General features: G+C 35.5%; 1 pseudogene; it reads left to right on the top strand.

Annotated features, from left to right (window-relative positions):
- The window catches only part of LOC128579271 (ankyrin repeat domain-containing protein 12-like), a 78,787-nt pseudogene that overhangs the window by 31,401 nt on the left and 22,756 nt on the right, over positions 1–24,630 (top strand).

Genomic DNA, 24,630 nt, shown 5'->3' with positions numbered 1-24,630 from the left:
CCCAGAAAGCTGGAGATAATTACTAGTTTAGAGAGAGAAATAATTGAACTAACTGTGGTGTGTAAACTTAAGTAGAGTCCATTGTATATATATGTATAGGTATACAATACATATATACATACACACACACTCACACACAAATAACCTTTATATATCCACTCTTTACAGATCCAGGATGAGAAGACTGATAAAAGAAGAAGCTAGCTGAACAGCTATAAAATGCCCAAATCTGGGTTCACAAAACCAATTCAGAGTGAAAATTCTGACAGCGACAGCAATATGGTAGAGAAACCATATGGAAGAAAGGTATATAATTACCCCGAAGATTTGTTGACTCTTTTTAAACTGGAAAAAGATTTCCAATTAAGTATTTTTTAGTAATTCCTCATAAAATAAATAGCAGTATGGATGCCAAGTAACCGCAAACCATTTATCTAAGCCTTTTAGAAATAAATTAGATTCTGGGGATGTGATTGTTTTTCATTTCCTAAGGTGAGCACAATTAAGTAAACACAATTGTTAAGACTGCATAATTATATAAGAAATAATGATGGCAGGGGTGAGGGGGGAACCAAAGACCTCATAGTCATTTGACATTTCTTTCCATTACAGTTAGTGGCAAAACCCATATACACACTAGATACTCCATTTTCCCAGTCTGTGACATTGGATAAATTTATGTATGGTCTTCAACCTCAGTATTTCCCTTTATCTGCAGTAGAAGACAATATGCCTTCTAGAATAGAATTGTTGTGACAGTAAATTGGCTTATAATTGCACTTAATAACAATAGTTGGCACATAGTAAATGCTCAGTAAATGTTAACAGTTTTGGTTAGTGTTAGTCATTGCCAGTGACCTGTGATTCTGTCTTTTTATATCCTTATTCATTCCTATTTAATTTAAATCTTCAGAATCTTTGTTTGGACTTTACTTTTTCCTTATCTTGTTAGTTTTATACATTATCTTTGGATTTTTCCCTTTGGTTTACTTTTTGTGAAGTCTTTTTTTAAAAGCCATATTCTTACTGAAGGAGGTGTGAGATGTTTCTGGTTTTATAACCATCATCACAATCCAGTTTGACAACAAGTAAGTCATCACTCCCAACCCAACTCCCTAATTCTGCTTTCAAAATCAAGAACTACTAGTTTTCTTTTCAAAATTGGAAATTCTGTGTTCTTTTCAAAATTGGAAATTTTAGGATCACCTTGTAGTTTCTACAAAAATATCCTACTGTGATTTTAATAGGAAAAAATCTTACTGAGTTTGTACCTTAAATCTGCAGACTATTTTGAGTAGTATTGCCATCTTACTATTGTCTTCCAATCCATGAACACAGAATATCTCTCCATTTATTTAGTTCTTTCATTTCCCTTAGCAATGCTCTGTAGGGTTCCAGTGTACCAGTCTTGTACTTCTATTGTTAAATTATTCAAAAGTATGTTATTCCTTTTGGTGCTATTCAGTAGTTTTTGGTATATGTACAAAATGATACGATCATAACCACAATTGATTCTAGAACATTTTCAACCCAGCATAAATGAATGAGAGAATATACAAGAATATGAAAGAAAGATACAAATAATATCTTAGTGTGATTCCCACAGATGATAACAGGGAGTGTAATTCCAGAACTTCTGTACCAGTGTAATAAACATATTAATGAAACTGTTGAGTACAGAGATGGGAGAAAGAAGAGAAGCAATTAATGCTACTTAAGAGGTTCAAGGATGGCCTCAGAGTAGAATACTTAATCTGACTTTTCAAGAAATAAATATTTGACCATCAGGAAAGTAAAAGTAAAGGATATTCTAAAGAAAAGAAACAGCAAATGAAAAACAGATGTGAATCTGTTACATCTGTTAAGTGGAGTTGTGGGGACAGGATACAATGTTAGGTTTGAGGAAAGCATTAGAAGTTTTATTTCTAGATATTTATAGCGAATGGTGCTTTTGTGAACATTTATCTAGGCTGCTTGGGTTTGAATTTACAAGGCAAAACTTGTTGACATTTTTTTTTCCTCTAGTGTTTTGTTGACACTTTTATTCTTCCTAGGTACTCTGTATATTTTGAAAGTTGTCAATAAATAGTGTCTGAGTGTTATCTTCATAAAAGTATGATTTCTTAAAAGTGTAGAAACAAGAGCAAAAAAGCACTTTTGATGAAATTACTCCTATTAAAAACATTCCTTAGGTAATTTAAGAATACTTTTAATCACTAGATTTATAAAATAGGAAGAATAAATATAAACTATGATTTATTAACTTCTGGCTTATTACATAGAGGGCTATATATAACTGTTCTCAGTCTATAAGTGTGCTATACTTTTTAAATATCATGTTTGGGTAGCAATCAAAAGCTCCTCTAAGGTAGTGTGCATTGTACTTAATTCCATGCTTTGGGATTTCAGAGCAACTTGACATCAAAACTGTTGTTAGAAGTATTTTCCTTAGTTTGCAAATGAATATTTAACTGCTTATTTGTACTTTAAGAGAAGAAGGGCCATAGTATCCATTCCAAAGTTCCTACCTATAGACCATAGTGCTGCTGTTTAAGACAAAGTGAAGAAATTAGGAGGAGAGGGATTGAAGAAATTAAGAGAAGGGTGAGAGAAGGTAAGACCGTATTATTCATTTGTGTATTTGCAATTCATATTCTTTTGATTGTCTTTCCTTAGTGAGTGATTGAATTTGAACCCAGCTTCTAAGGTCTGAGTTATTTCCCATAAAATTTTTAGAAATGAATATATGTTTATAGTTGTTATATATGAGACCTTATTTATAGTTTAATATGACAGAATGTTGCTGTTATGAGATCCTAAATTAGTAAAATAACCTGAGTAAGATGTGGTGGTACATACCTGTAGTTGTAGCTACTTAGGAGGCAGGAGGATCACATGAGCTTAGGAGTTCCAGACCAGCCTGGGCAACAGCAAGATCCTATCTCTTAAAAAAAATTTCTTTTTAGGCTGGGGGTGGTGGCTCACACCTGTAATCCTAGCACTCTGGGAGGCCAAGGCAGGTGGATTACTTGAGCTCATGAGTTCAAGATCAGCCTGAGCAAGAGTGAGACCCCGTTTCTAAAAAATAGGTTGCCATTGTGGCAGGTGCCTATAGTCACAGCTACTCAGGAGGCTGAGGCAAGAAAATCGCTTGAGAGTTTGAGGTTGCTATGAGCTATGATGCCACAGTATTCTACTGAGGGCAACAAAGTGAGACTGTCTCAAAAAAATAAAATAAAATAAAATAAAATAAAATAAAAAAAACGATGATTCAACCTCAACCAAAATTTAACTCCTTAAATAGAGCAAAATTTAAATAATTATTCTTTAGCAATTTACTTTTTTTTTTGTAGAGACAGAGTCTCACTGTACCGCCCTCGGGTAGAGTGCCGTGGCATCACACGGCTCACAGCAACCTCTAACTCTTGGGCTTATGCGATTCTCCTGCCTCAGCCTCCCAAGCAGCTGGGACTACAGGCGCCCGCCACAACGCCCAGCTATTTTTTTTTTTGGTTGCAGTTTGGCCGGGGCTGGGTTTGAACCCGCCACCCTCGGAATATGGGGCCGGCGCCCTGCTCGCTGAGCCACAGGCACCGCCCAGCAATTTACTTTTTATATAAAGTTATTTTCATTACCTCATTAAATATCACACTAGTTAATTATATCAGGCATATTCACTTACAGTACTTTACCCCCTCACTGCTGATCTGTAATATTTTATCCCCTTTGGTTTTAGTTTACTTTGGAAGTTTCTCTACTACTTTTAGCTTTAAATCAGTATATATAATTTGCAAAACAGAATCTTTTATAAAACCTAATATGATAATCTGAATCCTGGGTTAAATTCATAAAGCATGAGAGTGGATGTTGGTAATTTTAACCTTAAGAATAGTTCCGTTCTGTTGTTTTCATCATTAATTTAGTTTAGACATTCATTATTTTCCATCTAAGGATTACTAAGAAATATTTTATTTTATCCAAATAATTTAATACATGTTCATTGTATAAAAATTTAAAAATATATATAAGAATGGTGAAGATAGGGTGGCACCAGTGGCTCAAAGGAGTAGGGCGCAGGCTCCATATGCTGGAGGTGGCGGGTTCAAACCCAGCCCCAGCCAGAAACTGCAAAAAAACAAAAAGAATAGTGAAGATAGAAATTAACCTTGTCAAAACTATGAAAGATCTGAGATTTTACCTTACTTGGAAACTAAGCAGTCATGGTTTATGGCAGAAGACACACACTCCTGCGTCAGAAATAAAGTTATAATATGCATAGCAATAGCAAGCCTGACTATGAGTGTTTATGTCTATTCCAAGCTTTATTTCCCACAAGGGGGATGTAAAGAAGGCCAGGTAGCAACTGCATTACAAGAGGGGAATCCCAAATCTTTTATGATGGACCGTAAGTCTGACCTTTCCTATAGGAGACGTTATTATCTTGGAGAGTAAACAGACATGTCCTTTGTTCCAAAGGGACATACTGTCTCTGTCTTCCAAATCTGTCTTCCAAATCTGTTTTTAATACAAGTATCCTAGAAAAGATACTTCAGAACAAGGGAAATTAGTGACTCTGTTTGCAAGATGTGCAGACATGCAAGGGAGACATGAAGAATTCTCTCCCAACGTACTTGTAACACCACCATGCACAGATAGTCATTAATATTTTGGTTTACACAGGTATAATCATTTTACTGTGCTTCACAGACATTGTGCTCTTTACAAAATTTGAAATTTAGCAGCAGTCCTGCATCAAGAAACTCACTGAAGGCTCAGACGATCTTTAGTAAGTTTTAGCAATAAGGTATTTTTAAAGTAAGATATGTATACTGATTTTTAGATATAATGGTATTTCACACTTAACAGACTTACCAGATAGTGTAAATGTGATTTTAACAGATATTGGGAAATGAGAAATTTTGTGTTTTACTTTATTGTAATATTGCTTTATTGCAGTGGTCTGGGACCAAAACCTGCCATATCTCCAAAGTATATCTTTGAAGAGATTTCTATTTACATTTATGTACTTAGATATTCATTCTTATTTTCTAGGCAAGTTTTTATGTCTTATTTCTAAGAGATGGTAAAGTACATTGTTTAATAGCAGCAGCTATAGAAGGTCACTCTTGTCTTGCCATTGATGTTTTCATTATTGTGTATGGTTGCTGTTGCAGGCTCTTAAAAAAATAGTTAATTTAAATGATGAAAACAACTCTAAAACTAGTTTAAATAATAAACCTAACAGTTACAGACATTTTAATGTCATAGATGTGGAAGAAGGATGTGCTAATGATGCTGTCCTGAATTGACAAAGAGTATTTCCACCATTTGGTAACTCAGAAATCTCAAGACAATTAAAACATTTTTTCTTAAAGTTATTTTTCAGCTTGGCGCCCGTATCTCAGTGGTTAGGGCGCTGGCCACATACATCGGGGCTGGCAGATATGAACCAGGCCTGGGGCCTACTAAACAACAATGACAACAACAAAAATAACCCGGCATTATGGCGGGTGCCTGTAGTCTCAGCTACTTGGGAGGTTGAGACAAGAGAATCACTTGAGCCCAAGATTTTGAGGTTGCTATGAGCTGTGATGCCACAGCACTCTACCTAGGGTAACAGTGAGATTGTGCCCCCACCCCCCCAAAAAAAAGAAGTTATTTTTCCTAGATCAGAAAACAATTTTTAAAGGTGTTAATAATCTCACTAATTCTTTTTTTTCAAATAATGCCTACAAGGAATCATTTTATTTTACAGAGGACTAGGTTGGTAGCAGTTATGAATAGTCACACTAATCACCATATTGTACAGGAGAACATTATTGATATATTCTTGTTAGTATTTTTCATTTGACATAGTATCAAGTGTGTTTCTTTGAATTCCTTTTATGGCACGGAATCTTTAGTTACACGACTTTAAGGGAGAAGTGACATCTTCGTGTTTTTCTCAGGTCTTTTATTTATAAGTAATTCATTTCCTAAGGCAAATTACCAAGGTTTTGTTGGTTAATCTTTGTAGTAATCATGCCATTTTATTTTCTGTATTTTTACTGTTTTGAGGCAGAGTCTTGCACTATTGCTTAGGCAAGAGTGCGGTGGTGTCAGCTTACCACAGTTTCAGACTTCTGGGCTCAAGTGATCCTCCTGCTCCAGCCTCCTGAATAGCTGGGACTATAGTGCATGTACTACCACACCTGGCTAGTTTTTCTATTATTTTCTATATTTCTGATGCTTTGACATCTAGACCTTGCTGACCCTTGAGAGAGAATTTTTCCTAGGACTAGCCGGTTCCTACAGATAGTAAATAACTCATTTGTGAGGATACCTTTCATATGAAGACCAGCCAATCCAGAGCCCACACCCAAGACACCAACTTTGTCCAACACTTGTGCTCTGAGCCACTATCCCGCTTCCCTAAGCATTCCAGAACTGGATACCGAACAATTAGAGAAACAACTCCTAAAGTCCTGAGCTGGCTGAAAATACTCAATCTAGCCAATCCTAAAACTGCATGTCCTACAGAAACCATGGAAAAAGATCTTTCTCACATTTATCCTTATCCCTCTACCTCCTAACCAGTCCTGTTGCTTTCCCATATGGTCTAGTATGAGTCGGCATGGTTCCCCTTCTTTCATATTGATTTTATTTTAGACTTACAGTTTGGGTAGCTTCTAATCTTACTTCTACATTTCTGTAGTATTATTTATATGAAATGGGAAATACCTGTTCCTTGAAATTTTTATTACAACTCTATTGTAAAATCTCCTGGCATCTTAAAAAGGCATCTTTAAATTTTATATTTAAAAAGGCATCTATACATAGAACAGAAACATATCTATAGTATTGAATAAATAGTAGACTCTCTGTAAATTGACCACCAAAGGGACTGTAACAAGCTGGTCAACATAGGGAGGGTAGTCAACCTAAGGAACTAGGCCAACTTGAGGTAGTCAATAAAGGGAGGTAGTCAACTATGAAGGTTCTACTGGGCGGTGCCTCTGGCTCAGTGAGTAGGGCGCCGGCCCCATATAACAGGGGTGGTGGGTTAGAACCCAGCCTCTGCCAAACTGCAACACACACACACCGAAAAAAAATAAATAAATAAAAAGAAGAAGAAGAAATATGAAGGTTCTACCATATTTTACATTGTTATTTGAAAATTTTGTTAGAGAAATAAGAAACAAGTTAGAAAAAATTTGAGCACTCTGGGAAGCTAAAGTGGGTGCATAGCCTGAGCTAGAGCACGACCCTACAAACTAAAAACAGCCAAGCATTGTGGCGGATACCTGTAGTTCCAGCTACTCAGGAGGCTGAGGCAAGAGAATCGCTTGAGCCCAAGAGTTTGAGGTTGCTGTGAGCTGTCACAACAAGCACTCTCCCGAGGGCGACAAAATAAAACTCTGTCTCAAAAAAAAAGAAAGTTGTGATTGTTGAAGCTGAGTCTTGAGTATATTGAATAAAATGATGGCTTGTAATACTCTGTCTCTACTTTTGAGTATGTTTGAAATTTTCCTCAATAAAAAGGGTTTCTAAAAACATGTTTCTTAGCTAATATTTTTATGTAACTTTATTCGTGTTTGATTTTTTAATAGAGCAAAGACAAGATTGCATCCTACAGCAAAACTCCAAAAATTAACCGAAGTGATGTAGGCAAGGAGATGAAAGAGAAATCCTCTATGAAACGTAAACTTCCTTTTCCATTAGTCCATCAAGAAATGAAGAACGAGATTCAGACACAGGTAGAGTGACTTTTTTGTTGTTGTTGTTAAAATTTAATTATTCTTTTACTGTGATATCCTCTCTTTTGCAGCACTCCTCTTGACATCACATTAACTGTGTAGAGAAGTATTTGTATTTCAGATTTATCATTTTGGAGCAGAATGTTACCTTTGTCATCCAGATGTGATTTCTAACAGATAAAAACAATTTGCTTTATTTCTTAACTCTTTATATTTATTTCCTATTCCTTACCACTTTTAGAACTTAATTTTTGGGGAAACATTCCAGTGATGAAAATTTACTTGGTGATAAACATTAAGATATGGTAAATTTGAGAAAAGATTGTTGAGTTTTTGTAAACATATTATTGGACACACCAAAAAAATTGAGGCATTTTGGATTCAGAAGTAAATTAGAAATATGTACCACTAAAAACAAAAAAATATTAAGTCTAACTGCCAAAGTGCTTTTCATAGTACTTTTGTTTCTTAAAACTCTTATATATTAGAAATTGATACTTAAGATAAGTCAAACCCAATTATTCTTAATAGATGAGAACTTTATTACTGCTATCTAATAAATTACTAAGGCATGTGTTAGCTCTAAGCTAATCATTTCTTAAAACTAATAAAAACTTGAATATTTGTTATAGTTATTTTATTCCTTGCAAGAAATAATAATGAATTGTTCTTAAGAATGTTTTCACTTCCTTCACTGGAAGTATCCCATTCTGAGTGTTTTTAAAGAAGTTATATACTAATATATTTGTGGCCACTTGAATTATTATTACAGAAATGATCTTAATCTGGAAACTGAACGTAAAGATTTTGAAACACCCTATGCTAACATTGCTTTAGAAAACAATTTGTAGTATACATTTTTTAGTTGACAGGTCTCTGTATGTTTTCTGTATCTATTAACTTGAATTAGACATTGTTCTTAAACACTTATGACAAAAATAAGACATTGTTTTATATACTATATACACAGTGAAAATATTAAGAATTTCCCTAGACCCAAAGCAAAATGAGTTATTTACAATCTACCTTCTTTTTATAATTAAAAAAAAAACAGAATACAGAGTACAATTAAGTGGTATTGTCTATATGAAAGATAATTATACCATCAAACTCCATGTTTAACATTTATCTTTTTAATTGGAAATGCTGTATTTCAAACTATTGGCTGAAACTGTCAATGACGGTAACATATATCAAAACACTTATCCTAATATATGTAGTATTAAAGGTGTCTTAAATGTGTTACATACATTTTAGAAAACAAAATGACTACAAAAACAGAAAATGGACAAAAGATACAAGCAGAATTACAGAATGATAGTTGGCAAAGAAATGTGTGAAAAACATAGTAATAGTAATCAAAGAAATACAATTTATGATGATTGACACAATTGTTATTGGTCCAAATCATACCTGGTGGTTATGGGTTGGAAAAAATAATTTGCTTTAATTGGTCTAAGTTAAAGGAATACCTTGTTCAAGGTTAAATATGACAAGATGTATCAAAAACTAAGTTTTTCAACATTTGACTAATCCTTCTTTTGGCATTCATTCCATTTAAATAATTATTGATGAGAACAAACATTTTATCTTTAAGAATATTTATCTGAGTTTTGTTTATAATGGCAAAGAAAATCTGGAAAATAATGTTAAGTAATACAAGATGTATTTAACTATGGTAAATGTAATGAAAAAATATGATTTTCACCCTTAAAAATAGCATTGTAAAAGAATACATAATATGTATTCTAGTCCCAGTTAATGATATTGGAAATGAAAAACTAGGCTATAAAACACTACAAATTGTTTGATTACATTAAAATGTAATTTGTGTGTGTATACACATTACATCTATTAAGTAATATGAAAAGATAAAATAAGACGGTTTAAACATAAAAGACTATTTCACTGTAAGAACTAAGCCTGCACCTGATGGGTGTATTTTGGGTTCAGAATAAAATGCAGATGTTACAAACCCTGATGGGAACAAGGAGGCAGCATTAATAATGCTATTCAGCTCATCATCCCTTGATGTGAGGGATTAACTGATAACTGTCTAAACCAGTGGTTCTCAACCTTATTAATGCCGTGACCCTTTAATACAGTTCCTCATGTTGTGGTGATCCCAATCATAAAATTATTTTTGTTGCTAGTTATGGTTGGGGGTCACCACAACATGAGGAACTGTATTAAAAGGTCACGACATTAGGAAGGTTGAGAACCATTGGTTTAAACTGAAATACGTAGTTTTTAAAAATGATTACTTTAAAAATATTTCTTTAAAATTCCCTCATACTTTATACTTTTTAATGGTATATGATTCCTTTTATAAACAAGAAGCAATTACTTTAGTTTCTTTCTATGTTGGATTAAAATAAACTAAATCTTACAGCTTTTTATTTAAAAATAGCATATTAGGGCTTGGCACCTTTGGCTCAGAGGCTAGAGTGCCAGACATACACACTGGAGCTGGCAGGTTTAAACCCAGCCTGGGCCTACCAAACAGCAATGACAACTACAACCAAAAAAAAAAAAAAAAAAAAAAAAAAAAAAGAAAAGAAGAAAGAAAAGAAAAGAAAAATAGCCAGGCATTATGGCCGGCACCTGTAGTCCTAGCTACTTGGGAGGCTGAGGCAAGAGAATTGCTTAAGCCCAAGAGTTAGAGGTTGCTGTAAGCTGTGATATCACAGCACTCTACCAAGGGCAACATAGTGAGATTGTCTCAAAAAAAAAAAAAATTAACATATCAGGCTGGTTGTGGTAGCTTATACCTATAAGACCAGCACTTGGGGAAGTCTAGGTGGGTCCAAGGTTTTGATAGCATCCTGGGCAACATAACAAGACCCCATCTCTTAAAAAAAAAATTAGCTGGGCATGGTAGCACACACCTGTAGTTCCAGCTACTCAGTAGGCTGAGGCAAGAGGATCACTTGAGCCCAGGAATTTGAAGTTGCCTGAATTTATGATGTTATCACAGCACCCTACTACTCCAGGCAACAGAACAATATCCTGTTTCCAAAAAAATTAAAAAATGAAAGAAAAACATAGCATTTTAAAACAATTAAAAATAGCATATATATGTTATTTTTTCTTGTTCCTACATGAATGTATTTTAGTCTCTGCTAGTTACTTTTTAAATATATTTAGAAGTATCCTTGGGAAGATGTTCTGCAGATATTAACACTTGACAGGATGTGAGCTGTTTTTTTACTTATTTATACTTTTTGTATGACTAGCATTTTTGAAATAATGGACATAAATTACTTTTACAAAGTCATTACTTTTTAAAAGGGGTATTCATACCATTGTCCAAGACAGGCCTATTTGGCCCCCAAAATCAATAGTAATGCTATCACCAAATAAGGTTTTGTTTTGTTTTGAGATAGAATTTTATTCTGTGCTCTGGGGAGAGGTGTAGAGTGCTGTAGTGTCATGGCTCACAATACCTCAAATTCTTGTGCTCAAGCAGTCCTCGTGCCTCAGCCTCCTGATTGGCTAGGACTACAGGCATGTGCCAGAACACTCAGGTAATTTTTGTCTTTTTTATTTGTTCATAAAGATGGGATCTCACTCTTGCCCAGGCTGGTCTCGAACTGCTGAAGTCTCAGCTTCCCAGAGTGCTAGGTTTACAAGCATGAGCCAACATGCACAGGCCCAAGTAAAGATTCTTTTTTTTTTTTTTTTTGTGGTTTTTGGCCGGGGCTGGGTTTGAACCTGTTACCTCCGGCATATGGGACTGGTGCCCTACTCCTTGAGCCACAGGCGCCACCCCCAAGTAAAGATTCTTAAATGTTATTTTTAGATAGACCAGCATATCTTAAACTTCCAAATTCTTAATTTTTTTAGTACTTACTAATTTTTTGAAAGAAAACATTCTAGAAAAGTAAGTGCTTGACTAGACAAATTAAATTTGGATCTGGGCACAGTGGCTTATAACTGTAATCCCAGTTCATTTAGAGGCTAAAGTGAGAAGATTGCTTGAGGGCAGGAGTTTGAGCCTACCTTGGGCAACAAACTGAGAGCCCACCTCTACAAATTATAAAAATAAAATAATTAGCTGGGCATGGTAGCATGTGCTTGTTAGTCATCGCTAGAACATTCATATATTGCTAATGAACATTCGTAGTGCTAGTACATGCACTGTGCAGTAACTTCTGTCATTTTTGGTAGTTATCAAAGATGTCTAAGTGAACTTTATTCCTACACTATCAGTCATAAAATCATACTTATTTTCTTTACTAGATTTGTGGCATCCTAGGGAAAGCCACAGTCTCTTACTGTGAAAAAATTTAACAGTTTCTTCTTGGCCTTCAAACTAAATTTGCAGTTATTTTTGTTATTAGCAATGCTTTCAAGAGCATCTTTGCATATTGTATTTTTATCATACACTGAATTATTTCTTTATGTATCCCCTGGAGTATGGTTACAGTTTTTAAAAGAATAGAACATTTCTGTGATTCTTGATATTTTTACAAATAATCATACCTAGTTATAAAGCCTCTAGCGATACATTAATGTTCTTTAACCTCACAGGACCTTGGGGAACATGTTTTACGTCATCATTTTAGTTTGCATGGTTAGATAACTAGAAAGATAAAATATACTTCACTTTTTTAGTATTTGTTTCCTTTTAGTAATCATTATTTGTTTACTCATTTGGGGGGAGCATTTTTAGATAATATGGCATGAGAAAATTCAAAGTGGTATCGTGTGGTCTGTTTCCAAAGTCCATGTTGTGAAATATAATAAACTAAATCTTTTCCACCAGCCAGCCTTTGAAGTTCTATTTTCCTAAGACTTTAGATGCCATGAAAGGATTTACCTTATTTAATGTGATTTAACAGATTTGGAGAGAGGAATTCTTTAAAATTTCCTTTAAAAGAAATTTAAAGGTATAGTTTTTCTGGGAACTATGTTAAAATAGCAGATAAAAGCAGAGCTATATTTATGAACAATAATCACCTTTGGTGATTTTGTAGCAATTATTTATTATACGGATTTACCCCATTTCTCGCCACGATTTTATTATAACAATTTCAAACATGTAGTATAGGCTCAGTACCCATAGCTCAGCAGTTAGGGTGCTGGCCACATACACCGGGGCCAGTGGGTTCGAACCCAGCCCAGGCCTGCCAAACAACAATGACAACTACAACAAAAAAATAGCCAGGTGTTGTGGTGGGCTCCTGTAGTCCCAGCTACTTGGGAGTATGAGACAAGAGAATTGTTTAAGCCCAAGAGTTTGAGGTTGCTGTGAGCTGTGACTCCACGGCACTCTACCAAGGGTGACATAATGAGACTCTGTCTCAAAAAAAAAAATGTAGAATAGACTTTAAAAATAATTCTTGGTATTTTTCTTATTTTCTTTCAACCTGAATCAGAATATTAACTTTAAAAGATTGTTTTAAAAATTACAGATATTAGCTGGGCATGGTGGCTCATGCCTGTAATTCTAGCACTCTGGGAGACCAAGGTGGGTCAGGAGTTTGAGAGCAGCAAAAATGAGACTCAGTCTCTCACAAAAGTAGAAAAAGTTGTGTGTTGGTGCACACCTATAGTCCCAGCTACTTGGGAGGCTGAGATAGTAGGATTGCTTGAGCCCAGGAGTTTGAAGTTGCTGTGATCTTTGATGATCTCACTACACTATAATCTAGCAGTGCAATAGAGTAAGAGTCTTTCTCAAAAATAAAATAAAACAAATACATAAATAAATACACAATTGTTTTTGTCTTGTCTTGCCTTGCCTTGCCTTGCCTTGCCTTGCCTTGCTATAAAAGGACATATCATGGAAAGGATTGCTCTGCTTAGAACTCACTGTTTTACATCCATCTCATTAATAGCAGTATTTTAATACAGCCTAGTCTCAGTATAGCATAGAGGGAAGAAGTAGTTGATTAATGGGACAGATGTGGAAGCTTTAATATTCTAGCTCTTGAATTAAGTCCTTATAGAGTACATATTCACAAATACTTTGTCTAAACATACTTATCTGAATAAAAACCAAACGATATGTGGGGTTAGGGTGAATTGAATTGGTTACTTCTAAAGGAAGATTTAGGTGGTTCTTAACCTTCCTAATGCAGCAATGTATTTTCATTGTTAAAAAGGGGTCATGGCCCACAGGTTGAGAACCGCTGCTTTAGATCAACTTTTAAACTACTTACTTATATTATGACTGTAATTGCAAGTTCAATTTATCCATTGTGCTTTTAATCTGTTAAAATAGTATGATTTCCTTCAATAATCCACTTTAGTCTAATAGGCACAATTTATTGGTTGCCACTTTTTCTTTGCAATCTGTGGAATTTGTGTGTTTTTATATGAAATGTCAATTATTTTTCATGGAATTTTTGTAGTTGTTAATCTATTCAGTTTTTAAATGTCTTTATTGAAAATCTTGTCATTTACTACATTTACCACTTAACTTCAGAATGATATTAAAAAAATGTTACTTTATTACCCTTTTAACTGAGTGAATATTTCCATCACTAAACTTTCAGGCTTATTTTTTAAAATACTATGTTTTAGAGTTACTTGTTCTCTAAGCTTTTTTTTTTTTTTGAACACTTGAGTACTGAAATCTTGAATACTGTCTTGTAATAGTGATCCTGGAAAAAAAGGTCTATGTCAATAAGTTGAGGATGTGAAGATCAGAATATTATTGTGAGTTGAAATGTTGCATTTCTTAGTAAGTGAAAGTATGTACTCTGTCGATATCACTGAAGTCAGTTCTCCATATTCTCATTTCTCTGTCATGAATTGTTAGACAGAATTATATGTTCTTAACTGATTGACTTTGACTTAGAATGCTTTCTTTCTAAGAGGGCTTTTATAGTGATCACTATAGTATTAGGTAGGTGGAAAAGAAATTGCTATTTTGGACCAGGAATTTTAGATCATTACAACTAGGCTCAGACACATCTTTATTAATCAAAATAGGAACCATTACAATCAACGCACTGTTGCGAATGAGAAATAAGTTTTTTGATTTTGTAGTGTAAAAATCCATGCTTTGGGATTTGACGAACTCTTGGAAAGCATTTTCTGCGTCATGCTCCTTGTGGAAATATTTTCTCTGAAAAAAATTGTTGAGATGCTTGAAGAAGTGGTAGTAGATTATCGAGAGACGAGGTGAATGTGGTGGATGAGGCAAAACTTCATAGCCCAATTTGTTCAACTTTTAAAACATCGGTTGTGCGACTTGTGGTCAGGAATTGTCATGGAGAAGAACCAGGCCCTTTCTGTTGACCGCTGTGCGGCGGCAGGTGTTGCCGTCTATTGTGCATCTCATTGATTGGCTGAACATACTTCTCAGACAGAACCGTTTCACCGGGATTCAGAATGCTATAGTGGGTCAGATCAGCAGCAGACCGCCAAACAGTGACCATGACCTTTGTTTAGTGCAGGTTTGGCTTTGGGAAGTGCTTTGGAGGTTCCTGTCAGTCCAGCCACTGAGCTGGTCATCACCAGTTGTCATATGAAATCCACTTTTCCTCACACATCACTATCCAATTGAGAAATGGTGCATAGAATAAGAGAAGACAACACTTGAAAATGATGATTGTCTGGTTTTTGTCAGCTCGTGAGTCACCTACTTATTGAGCTTTTTCACCTTTTCATTTTGCTTCAAATGCTGAACGCCAGGATGGTTATTGAGTTTTTAGGCAATTTCTTCAGTAATTTCTCCTGTAGTTGTCAGAGGATCAGCTTCCATGATTGCTTTCTGTTGGTCATTGTCAGCTTCCGATGGCGGCCGTATCCTCCTCATCTCATCTCCTTTGCAAAACTTCTTGAACCACTGCACTGTATGTTTGTTAGCAATTCTGGGCCAAATGTGTTGTTGATGTTGCGAGCTGTTTCAGCTGCTTTATGACCCATTTTGAACTCAAATAAGAAAATTGCTCTAATTTCCTTTTTGTCTAACATTTCCATAGTCCAAATAAATAAAAACAGGAAGTAAGTCATTAGTAAAAGTGAGAAAAGCTCGTTGAAATGATGCATAATGTAATTATATTTATTTAAGAATGTATTCTGGTACCAAATAGCAAATTTCAAAAATGCAAAAACTATAAATACTTTTGTGCCACTTTATACCATTTGAATATATTTGCGATCTAGGATGATACTGCAGTCCACAGTGTTTTGTTGTCTTCAGAGTAGTTTGACACTCATAGAACAAAATGGGTTGATTCAGGTTTTCTTAAGACAAATTCTAATCAACCCAAAAAAAACAGTGATGAAGTACTACTACCTCTTTTACTGTTTGTCAGGTGGTATGTTTTAATAAACAGCATCAGTAATATGTATTATTGAAACTGCCTGGTTGAATTCCTCAACTTTAAGATATTCGAGATGAAGAAACTGAAATCTTAGGTGTCGGCAAAACCTGTGTTTTAAACATACTTTTGGCTTTGTCTTAAAAAGTAATCTTTTGGAAAAATAATGATAAATCATTAAGTAACTGGTGGTCTTTTGAAAATGTTGGTTTGTTGAATTCTGCACTTCCCTTTATGTGCTTTTTTCTTTTCTGTCTCTCTTCATTCTGTAGATTCAGATGCAAGACATACAAGTGAATATTGGGGGGAAAGACTTACATCTTTTTACAGGACATACTCAGGTAATTAGATTATCAGGTGTTCCTGTTTAGCCAGTGGTTTCTATCACATTTACAATTAATTATTGTATGATAAGCAACTTCTTTTCAAACTTATATATAGATTTCTTTGGCTAAATAACTGTACTGTGTTTACTATTTTTGTTCTGAGATATCAAGTGTATCATATATAGTACATTGTAGCAGGACTACTTCATGCCTCCACTCATGTAGAAAACAATGTGAGAGTCAACCTCTGGCATGGTGTAGTGCAGTGATCCCTATGGGAAGATACCCTTTAGGAGAGATCCTTAGTGTATTTTGTAATATACACTTCACAAGGTATACGTAGTGTGCTGATTTTGATAGTATCATCAGATCCTTTTTGTCATGTTTTTTTAAAAAACATATTTAAACAATTTTTTCCATTAAACTCATTAGTCTTTATTGACTTTGCTTCCAAAGCTAAATTTACTTATAACTGGATTAAAATACCAGGTTACCAGGAGAGATGCCATCACCATTAACTATATTTATACCTCTGTTCAGCTTGGTACGAGTTACTATATGTTTCTGATTTCATAATTGCCCTAGATAAAGAGTTGAAGAAAATATATAAATACTATCACTTTAAAGAGTAAATGTGTTCTCTAGTATGTTAAAATTAGTTAAAAGTTTTGGTCGTCCTTTTTTTATAAATGGGCTAACATTTTTATTTCTGAACTTTAAAACATTATAAATACTGTTTAGTCCCTGGATCTAAGTGTCCAGTTTTTAGCACATGACATTTAGCTATAAAAAAAAAAAACTGAAATAAACTTGTCACTGATAATAAATACTTTTTAATTATTTCATAAATTTGTTGGGTTGGGTGGGGAAGTGGTAAAATCCAGTAATTATCCATAAAATTATTAGTTGAGCTTGAACAATCAGCAGTGTCTGGCTACTATTGTAAAAGTGGAGAGTGGGGGCATATTTATAATCAGTTACTCTGAAATTACATTTCTAAAATGTAATTTCCAAAGTGCACCTGCAAAAGATCTATGTGTGTTTGTATGTATATATGTGTGTGTGTGTGTGTATGTGTGTGTGTGTATACATATATATGAAGTCATTCATCATCTGAATCTTATTGCAGAAAACCAAAAGATTCAGACATTCAACTGTTAGAGATTCATGTAGATATTTTATAACCAGTGAGTAATGGCAATTTTTTTTTTCTCAGAATTGAAGTTACATACATTGCAAACATGATTGGTGCTCATCTCTATTGGTAGTTCCAGTGTTTCATTTCCTGCACAGTGACTAATTTCTGAGACACTGATTGGTTTGTGAACCAAGTCCCCAAGAAAAACAGTTTTATTTCTTACTTAATTGGGATGCAACTATGTTGAGCTTTCTGTATTCTGACATGATCTGAAAAGAAAGCATTAGTTTTCAATATTATAAGACCGGAACATCTCTATTTCTGGGGGTTTTCTGAACCTTGAACGAACAAATGTTGGATTGTTGCAAAGTCCACTTCTCTGTGTGGGTTGAAGAGTCTGAAGTGAATTTCTTGTATTTTTCCTTGTAAATCTACACTGAATGGAATTTGAAGTTTATAGTAGACTGTACTAAATGAGCACATTTGTCAGTATTATTACTATATTTAAACGTGAAAATTCTGGCCTATTATTAGGACAAATAAATACATTTTACAGCTACCAAATCTTGAGAAGTGTCTAACTCTTTATCAAATACATAGTATACCGTGCATGTCTAAAAGATTATCATTTTTTAGTTATGATAGATCAGAGGAAACAAACTCATTATAGGACAGATAAATAGCCTTGTTAACTCCTTTAAACTTGAAAAAGCATATTTAGAGACATTTGTGTCTAACGTTTAGACTTTGAAGAATGGTATGGTTGTCTGTGGCCTTGCTATCTTATACCAGCTACTCTTTATTTACGTTTCTTATCTGTCTCATGTAAAACATGAACTGAGATAAATGACTGTGATAACTAAATTAAAGCAAAACTAGAGTTCATATAGGATGTAGCATCTAATTTGGATTTTTGTTTAAATATTTGGAGTATACCAAATTTGTTAATTCTTCTCCAAAATATGACAATCTTATCTTTGATCATTTGGCAGCATGGCATTCTAATAATGAATTTATAAGAATTTTTTATTGTCACCTGTTTGCTTTAGAGTGTATTTTTTTTAAAAAAAAACATTGTTTTAAAATTCAATTAAAATGAATAAACTCAATTGTTTTGCAAATATAAAGGCCAAATTTTTCTCAAATCTGTTTTAAGGAAACTTTTTTTGTTTTCCTCTCATCACTAGATTTTACTTCTTTTCCTTGAAACATCTTTTCTACTTTATAGAAAATTTTCACAATGTTAACTATTTTATTTTCAGGTGAGATGTACCACTTAAATATTTGTTATTCATATGGAAAACCATTAAAACAATAACTGTGGTTTCTCACTAAATACTAGAAAGCCATGATGTTTAGTTACATGTATTAACTAGAAAGAGTGAATATAGATTTCAGGAAAAAATAGGCTTCTCCAAAGACATATTTAGGGCTTTATAATAAATTTTGTAGTAAGTTAGGTTAAATGCTGATATTTTTTGGATTTATAGTAAATGGGATCATTAAAGAATGATCTCATTTATATAACATAAATAAGGATATGATAAATATGAAAATTAAAGATTATACTGGAAATATTAATGAAAGCTGATTTAATGAGTTGATATTTTTGTTCTTATGTAAAATCAAATATTTCACAAAGTGGACATTCTAGGAGCTATGGAATTTTTAATGATTTGTGGGCAGCAGAGTTTAAAAATTAGGACCTTTAATTTTTCTAGGCCATTAGAAAGCCAGTTTATCCCAGTTAATTTAAGTGATACATTGAAACATTATTTAATTTCTTATGCCTACTAATAATACCAGATTTTAATTACTTTCTTGAGATGTGCCAGATTAATAAATGCCAATCTCCTAGAGTATTCTAGCAGCAGGCACATCTCTGTGAATGAAACCACTGTGTTGACTACTAAGCCTTCCCTTCTCCCACTCATTTTTGCTGGTAAATTTATTATTTATTATTTTTAAATAATAAATAAATAATAAATAATAATATATAAAATATATTATTTAAAATTTATTATTCTATTATTATTTATAATTTATTATCAATTATTTTTGCAGCTCTTCTTTACAGGTACCCTCAAACCTGGATCCACAAATTCCAGATACTGGTATAGGTTTTTTCAAGAAACAGATGCCTAGGCAGGTATTAGCCAGACTTCTATATATTAGCTTATACAGGGTACATGTAAAACACAGACATCTATATCTCTCACCTAAGAAATTCAGTTCAGTCAGAATTTTCTCACACTAATGGGGAATTCAGGTAGCATTGCCAAAGAATTTTCCAAATAGTTTGAATCTGAGAGCTTACTGTGATGAATCAGATCTCTTTGAAAGTCCCTCATAAATTTATAGAACTGTGTAGGATGTCTGCTAAGCCATAGCCAACCAGAATCTTTAATTTGCTTATTTTTAGCTTTGATTATATCATTTCACATTTAAGAATTCTGTGACTAGAATAAAATAATTTGGTGCCCTTTTTTCAGTAATTACGCTGTGTGATGAGACCTGTCGTAAATACTTAGTTCTGGGTGCAGAGACAAGATGGCGACTGAAACCAGCTTTCTACAGAGGCTCCCGTCCTGAAGGAGAGTTAAGGGATGAAAATTTAGCAAGTAACCTTATAGATTCGAGCAGCACCAAGAGAGAAACTTGAAGAACGCACATCAACCCCGCTGAGGAGAGCTGCGACCACAAGGATGGAAACAAAAGGTACAAAACCCATCACCAAGCAGACGGGAGTCCCTCCTCCCCCATCTGATTGGCTTAATTGCCCCACAAACAAACAGGAAGAAATCAAAGGCCCTCCCACTACATTTCACGGGAGAGACCTACTAAAATCTGGACCTACCTCCCTTACTAGGGTGCCTAGATGTTCTCCTGCCAGGCATAAAAACTGTATAAAACTGTAAATATACTTTGCCGGCAACTCTGAGCTCCCAGCACTCCCCTCTACTCTCTCTGAGGTCTGAAAGCCTGTCCCTGAGGAGTTCGGATTCTTGGGTGACTTCCAGAGGGGAGAGGACAGTGCCCAAGCTATGGCTGGTCAGCACTGATTTTGGGGCACGGGAGAGAAGTGAGGACAGTCAGCTGAGGGCAGCCCTAACCAAGGAAGCGCTTCTCCGAGGTGTGGTGCAGCAGCCCTCTTTGGGCAGCAATACAACCAGGCATAAAACTGAGTGGAACTGTGTGACCTCGCTACCGGCTTCTCTGGACTCCTGGCTGCTCTGGGCTTCCAGCGCTCACCCTGCCCTCGCTCTGTGGTCTGGGAAGACCTGAGCACCTGCACACACTCGGGCAAGGAACTGGGTGGAACTGAGTGTGTTACTGCTGGCGCCTCTGGGCTCTCACTGCTACCCCCACCCCCGCCCTCACTCTGACGAGAGACTAGGAGGAACTGAGTGAGCTCGCTGCCGGTGGTTCTGGGCTCCTGGCGCCCTACCCCACCCTCACTCTAGGATGTGGAGACCTGTCCCCCCGGGAGTCCAGACTCTTAGGGGATTTGTTGGGGTGTGGACACTGCCTGAACTGCGGCTGGTGGGTCCTGACTCTGGGAAGCAGGAGTGAGGCTGGGCGAGACCCACATCAGAGGGGCAGTTCCCTGAGGCAGCTGAAGCCACACCCCCTGTCTCCCTGGGCAAGCAGAGGAGGCCACCCCTGAGTATAGGATTTGCCTGAGGCGACTCACACACCCCGGAAACTTCCAGGGCAGGGCCGACTCAGAACTGAGACTTCAACCCAGAGCAAGTGCTTCACTGGGGTCAAACAGAAGCCAGCTGAAAATAAGTCAGAACCACTTAACCCCACCACACCAGATAGGGCCCCAGTGTCTCAGGCCACAACACTGAACGGGCCCTCAACAAAACCCCAGGGGAAAAATCAAAGGGAGTAAAATAACCATGGGGCAGAATCAGCGGAAAAACTCTGGTAATATGAATAACCAGAATAGATCAACACCCTCAAGGAAAGATATGGCGGATGTAATTGAAGATCCCCATTCATAAACAACTGGCAGACATGTCAGAAATCGAACTCAGAATTTGGATTGCAGACAAGATTGATAAAATGGAATTAGGAATCCGAGGAGAAATTCAAAAGTTGTCTCAAGAATTTAACGAATTTAAAGACAAAACCACCAAAGACTTAGACACACTGAAGCAAGAATTTGTAGCCCTCAAAGATATGAAAAATACGGTAGAATCCCTCAGCAACATAATGGACCAAGCAAAAGAAAGGATTTCTGACATCGAAGATAAAGCCTTTGAACGCTCCCAAACTCTCAAAGAGGAAGAGAAATGGAGAGCAAAAACGGATCATTCTCTTAGAGAGCTCTGGGATAATTCGAAGAAGGCTAATACATGAATAATAGGAGTTCCGGAAAATGATGACGTGGCATCGATGGGCACAGAGGCCCTTCTGCATGAAATTATGAAAGAGAATTTTCCAGACATGCCTAGAGATTCTGAAATTCAGATAGCAGGCAGTTTCAGAACTCCAGCACGATTCAACCCCAATAAGTCATCCCACAGACTTATCATAATTAGCTTCACTAAAGGTAACATAAAGGAGAAAATTCTCAACGTTACCAGGCGAAAGAAAGCCATTACCTACAAAGGAAAGAACATTAGAATGACTGCAGATATCTCTGCTGAAACTTTTCAAGCCAGAAGAGGGTGGTCATCGACTTTTAATCTCCTAAAGCAAAATAACTTTCAACCCCGGATCTTGTATCCAGCTAAACTCAGCTTCACTTATGATGGAGAAATTAAATACTTTAATGACATTCACATGTTGAAGAAATCTGCCACAACCAAACCAGCTCTTCAGGATATTCTCAGACCTATCCTCCATAATGACCAACCCAATCCTCTACTACAAACGTAAACTCACTCAGAAACGTCTGATCAAACTCCAACTTCTGTAAGGGTGAAAAGATTAAAAATGTCCACTGGACTTTTGAAAAACTCGATACCCAAAATTCCACCAAACTTATCAAGTCTCCATTAATGTGAATGGCTTAAACTGTCCTCTAAAGAGACATAGGTTAGTTGACTGGACACAAAAACTCAGACCAGATATCTGTTGCTTACAAGAGTCACATCTTAACTTAAAAGACAAATACAGACTCAGGGTGAAAGGATGGTCATCCATATTTCAGGCAAATGGTAACCAGAAAAAATCAGGTGTTGCAATTTTATTTTCAGACACAATAGGCTTTAAACCAAGAAAAATAAGGAAGGACAAGAATGGTCACTTCATATTTGTTAAGGGTAATACTCAATATGATGAGATTTCAATTATTAATATCTATGTACCCAACCAGAATGCACCTCAATTTATAAGAGAAACTCTTAACAGACATGAGCAACTTGATTTCCTCCAGCTCCATAATAGTCAGAGATTTTAACACTCCTTTGGCAGTGATGGTTCGATCCTCCAACAAAAAGCTGAGTAAAGAAATTTTAGATTTAAACCTAACCATCCAGCATTTAGATTTAGCAGACATCTACAGAACATTTTATCCTAACAAAACAGAATACACATACTTCTCATCAGCCCAGGGAACTTACTCCAAAATCGATCACATCTTAGGTCACAAGTCTAACCTCAGTAAATTTAAAGGAATAGAAGTTATTCCATGCATCTTCTTGGACCATCATGGAATAAAACTTGAGCTGAGTAACAACAGGAATCTGCATACTCATACAAAAACATGGAATTTAAATAACCTCATGCTGAATGATAGCTGGGTCAGAGATGAGCTCAAGAAGGAAATTGCCAAATTTTTGGAACAAACAACAATGAAGACACGAACTATCAGAACCTCTGGGACATCGCAAAGGCAGTTCTAAGAGGGAAATTTATAGCACTGCAAGCCTTCCTCAGTAGAATGGAAAGAGAGGAAGTTAGCAACTTAATGGGACATCTCAAGCAACTGGAAAAGAAAGAACACTCCAACCCCAAACCCAGTAGAAGAAAAGAAATAACCAAAATAACAGCAGAACAAAATGAAATTGAAAACAAAAGAATAATACAAGAGATCAATAAATCAAAAAGCTGTTTTTTTTAAAAGGTCAACAAAATAGATAAACTGTTGGCCAGCCTAATCAGGGAAAAAGAGTAAAATCTCTAATCTCATCAATCAGAAATGACAAAGACGAAATAACAACAGACTTGTCAGAAATCCAAAAAATCCTTAATGAATATTACAAGAAACTTTACTCTCAGAAATATGAAAATCTGAAGGAAATGGACCGATACTTGGAAGCTCGTCACCTTTCAAGACTTAACCAGAATCAAGTGGAAATGTTGAACAGGCCCATATTAAGTTCAGAAATAACATCAACCATACAAAACCTCCCCATAAAGAAAAGCTTGGGACCAGGTGGTTTCACATCAGAATTCTACCAAACCTTTAAAGAGGAATTAGTACGTATATTACTCAGCCTGTTCCAAAAGGTAGAAAAAGAAGGAAGACTACCCAACACGTTCTATGAAGCAAACATCACCCTGATCCCCAAACCAGGAAAAGACCCAACAAGAAAAGAAAATTATAGACCAATATCGCTAATGAATATAGATGCAAAAATATTCAACAAGATCCTAACAAACAGAATCCAGCAACACATCAAACAAATTATACATCATGATCAAGTCGGCTGTATCCCAGGGTCTCAAGGCTGGTTCAATATACGTAAATGTATAAATGTAATTTAGCACATAAGCAAAGTAAAAATCAAAGACCATGTGATTCTCTCAATCAATGCAGAAAAAGCTTTTGATAACATCTAACATCCCTTCATGATCAGAACACTTAAGAAAATTGGCATAGAAGGGACATTTCTTAAACTGATAGAGGCCATCTACAGCAAACCCACAGCCAATAACATATTGAACAGAGTTAAATTGAAATCATTTCCATTTAGATCAGGAACCAGACAAGGTTGCCCATTGTCTCCATTGCTTTTTAACATTGTAATGGAAGTTTTAGCCACTGTAATTAGGGAAAAAAAGGCAGCAAATGGTATCCACATAGGGTCAGAAGAGATCAAACTTTCGCTCTTCGCAGATGATATGATTGTATATCTGGATAACATTAGGGACTCTACTACAAAACTCTTAGAAGTGATCAAGGAATACAGCAATGT

Source organism: Nycticebus coucang, unplaced genomic scaffold (assembly GCF_027406575.1).
Source record: "Nycticebus coucang isolate mNycCou1 unplaced genomic scaffold, mNycCou1.pri scaffold_43, whole genome shotgun sequence".
NCBI classification, from domain to species: Eukaryota; Metazoa; Chordata; class Mammalia; order Primates; family Lorisidae; genus Nycticebus; species Nycticebus coucang.
Note: the sequence above shows the minus strand (reverse complement) of the source record. Positions and strands in the feature narration are given on the sequence as shown.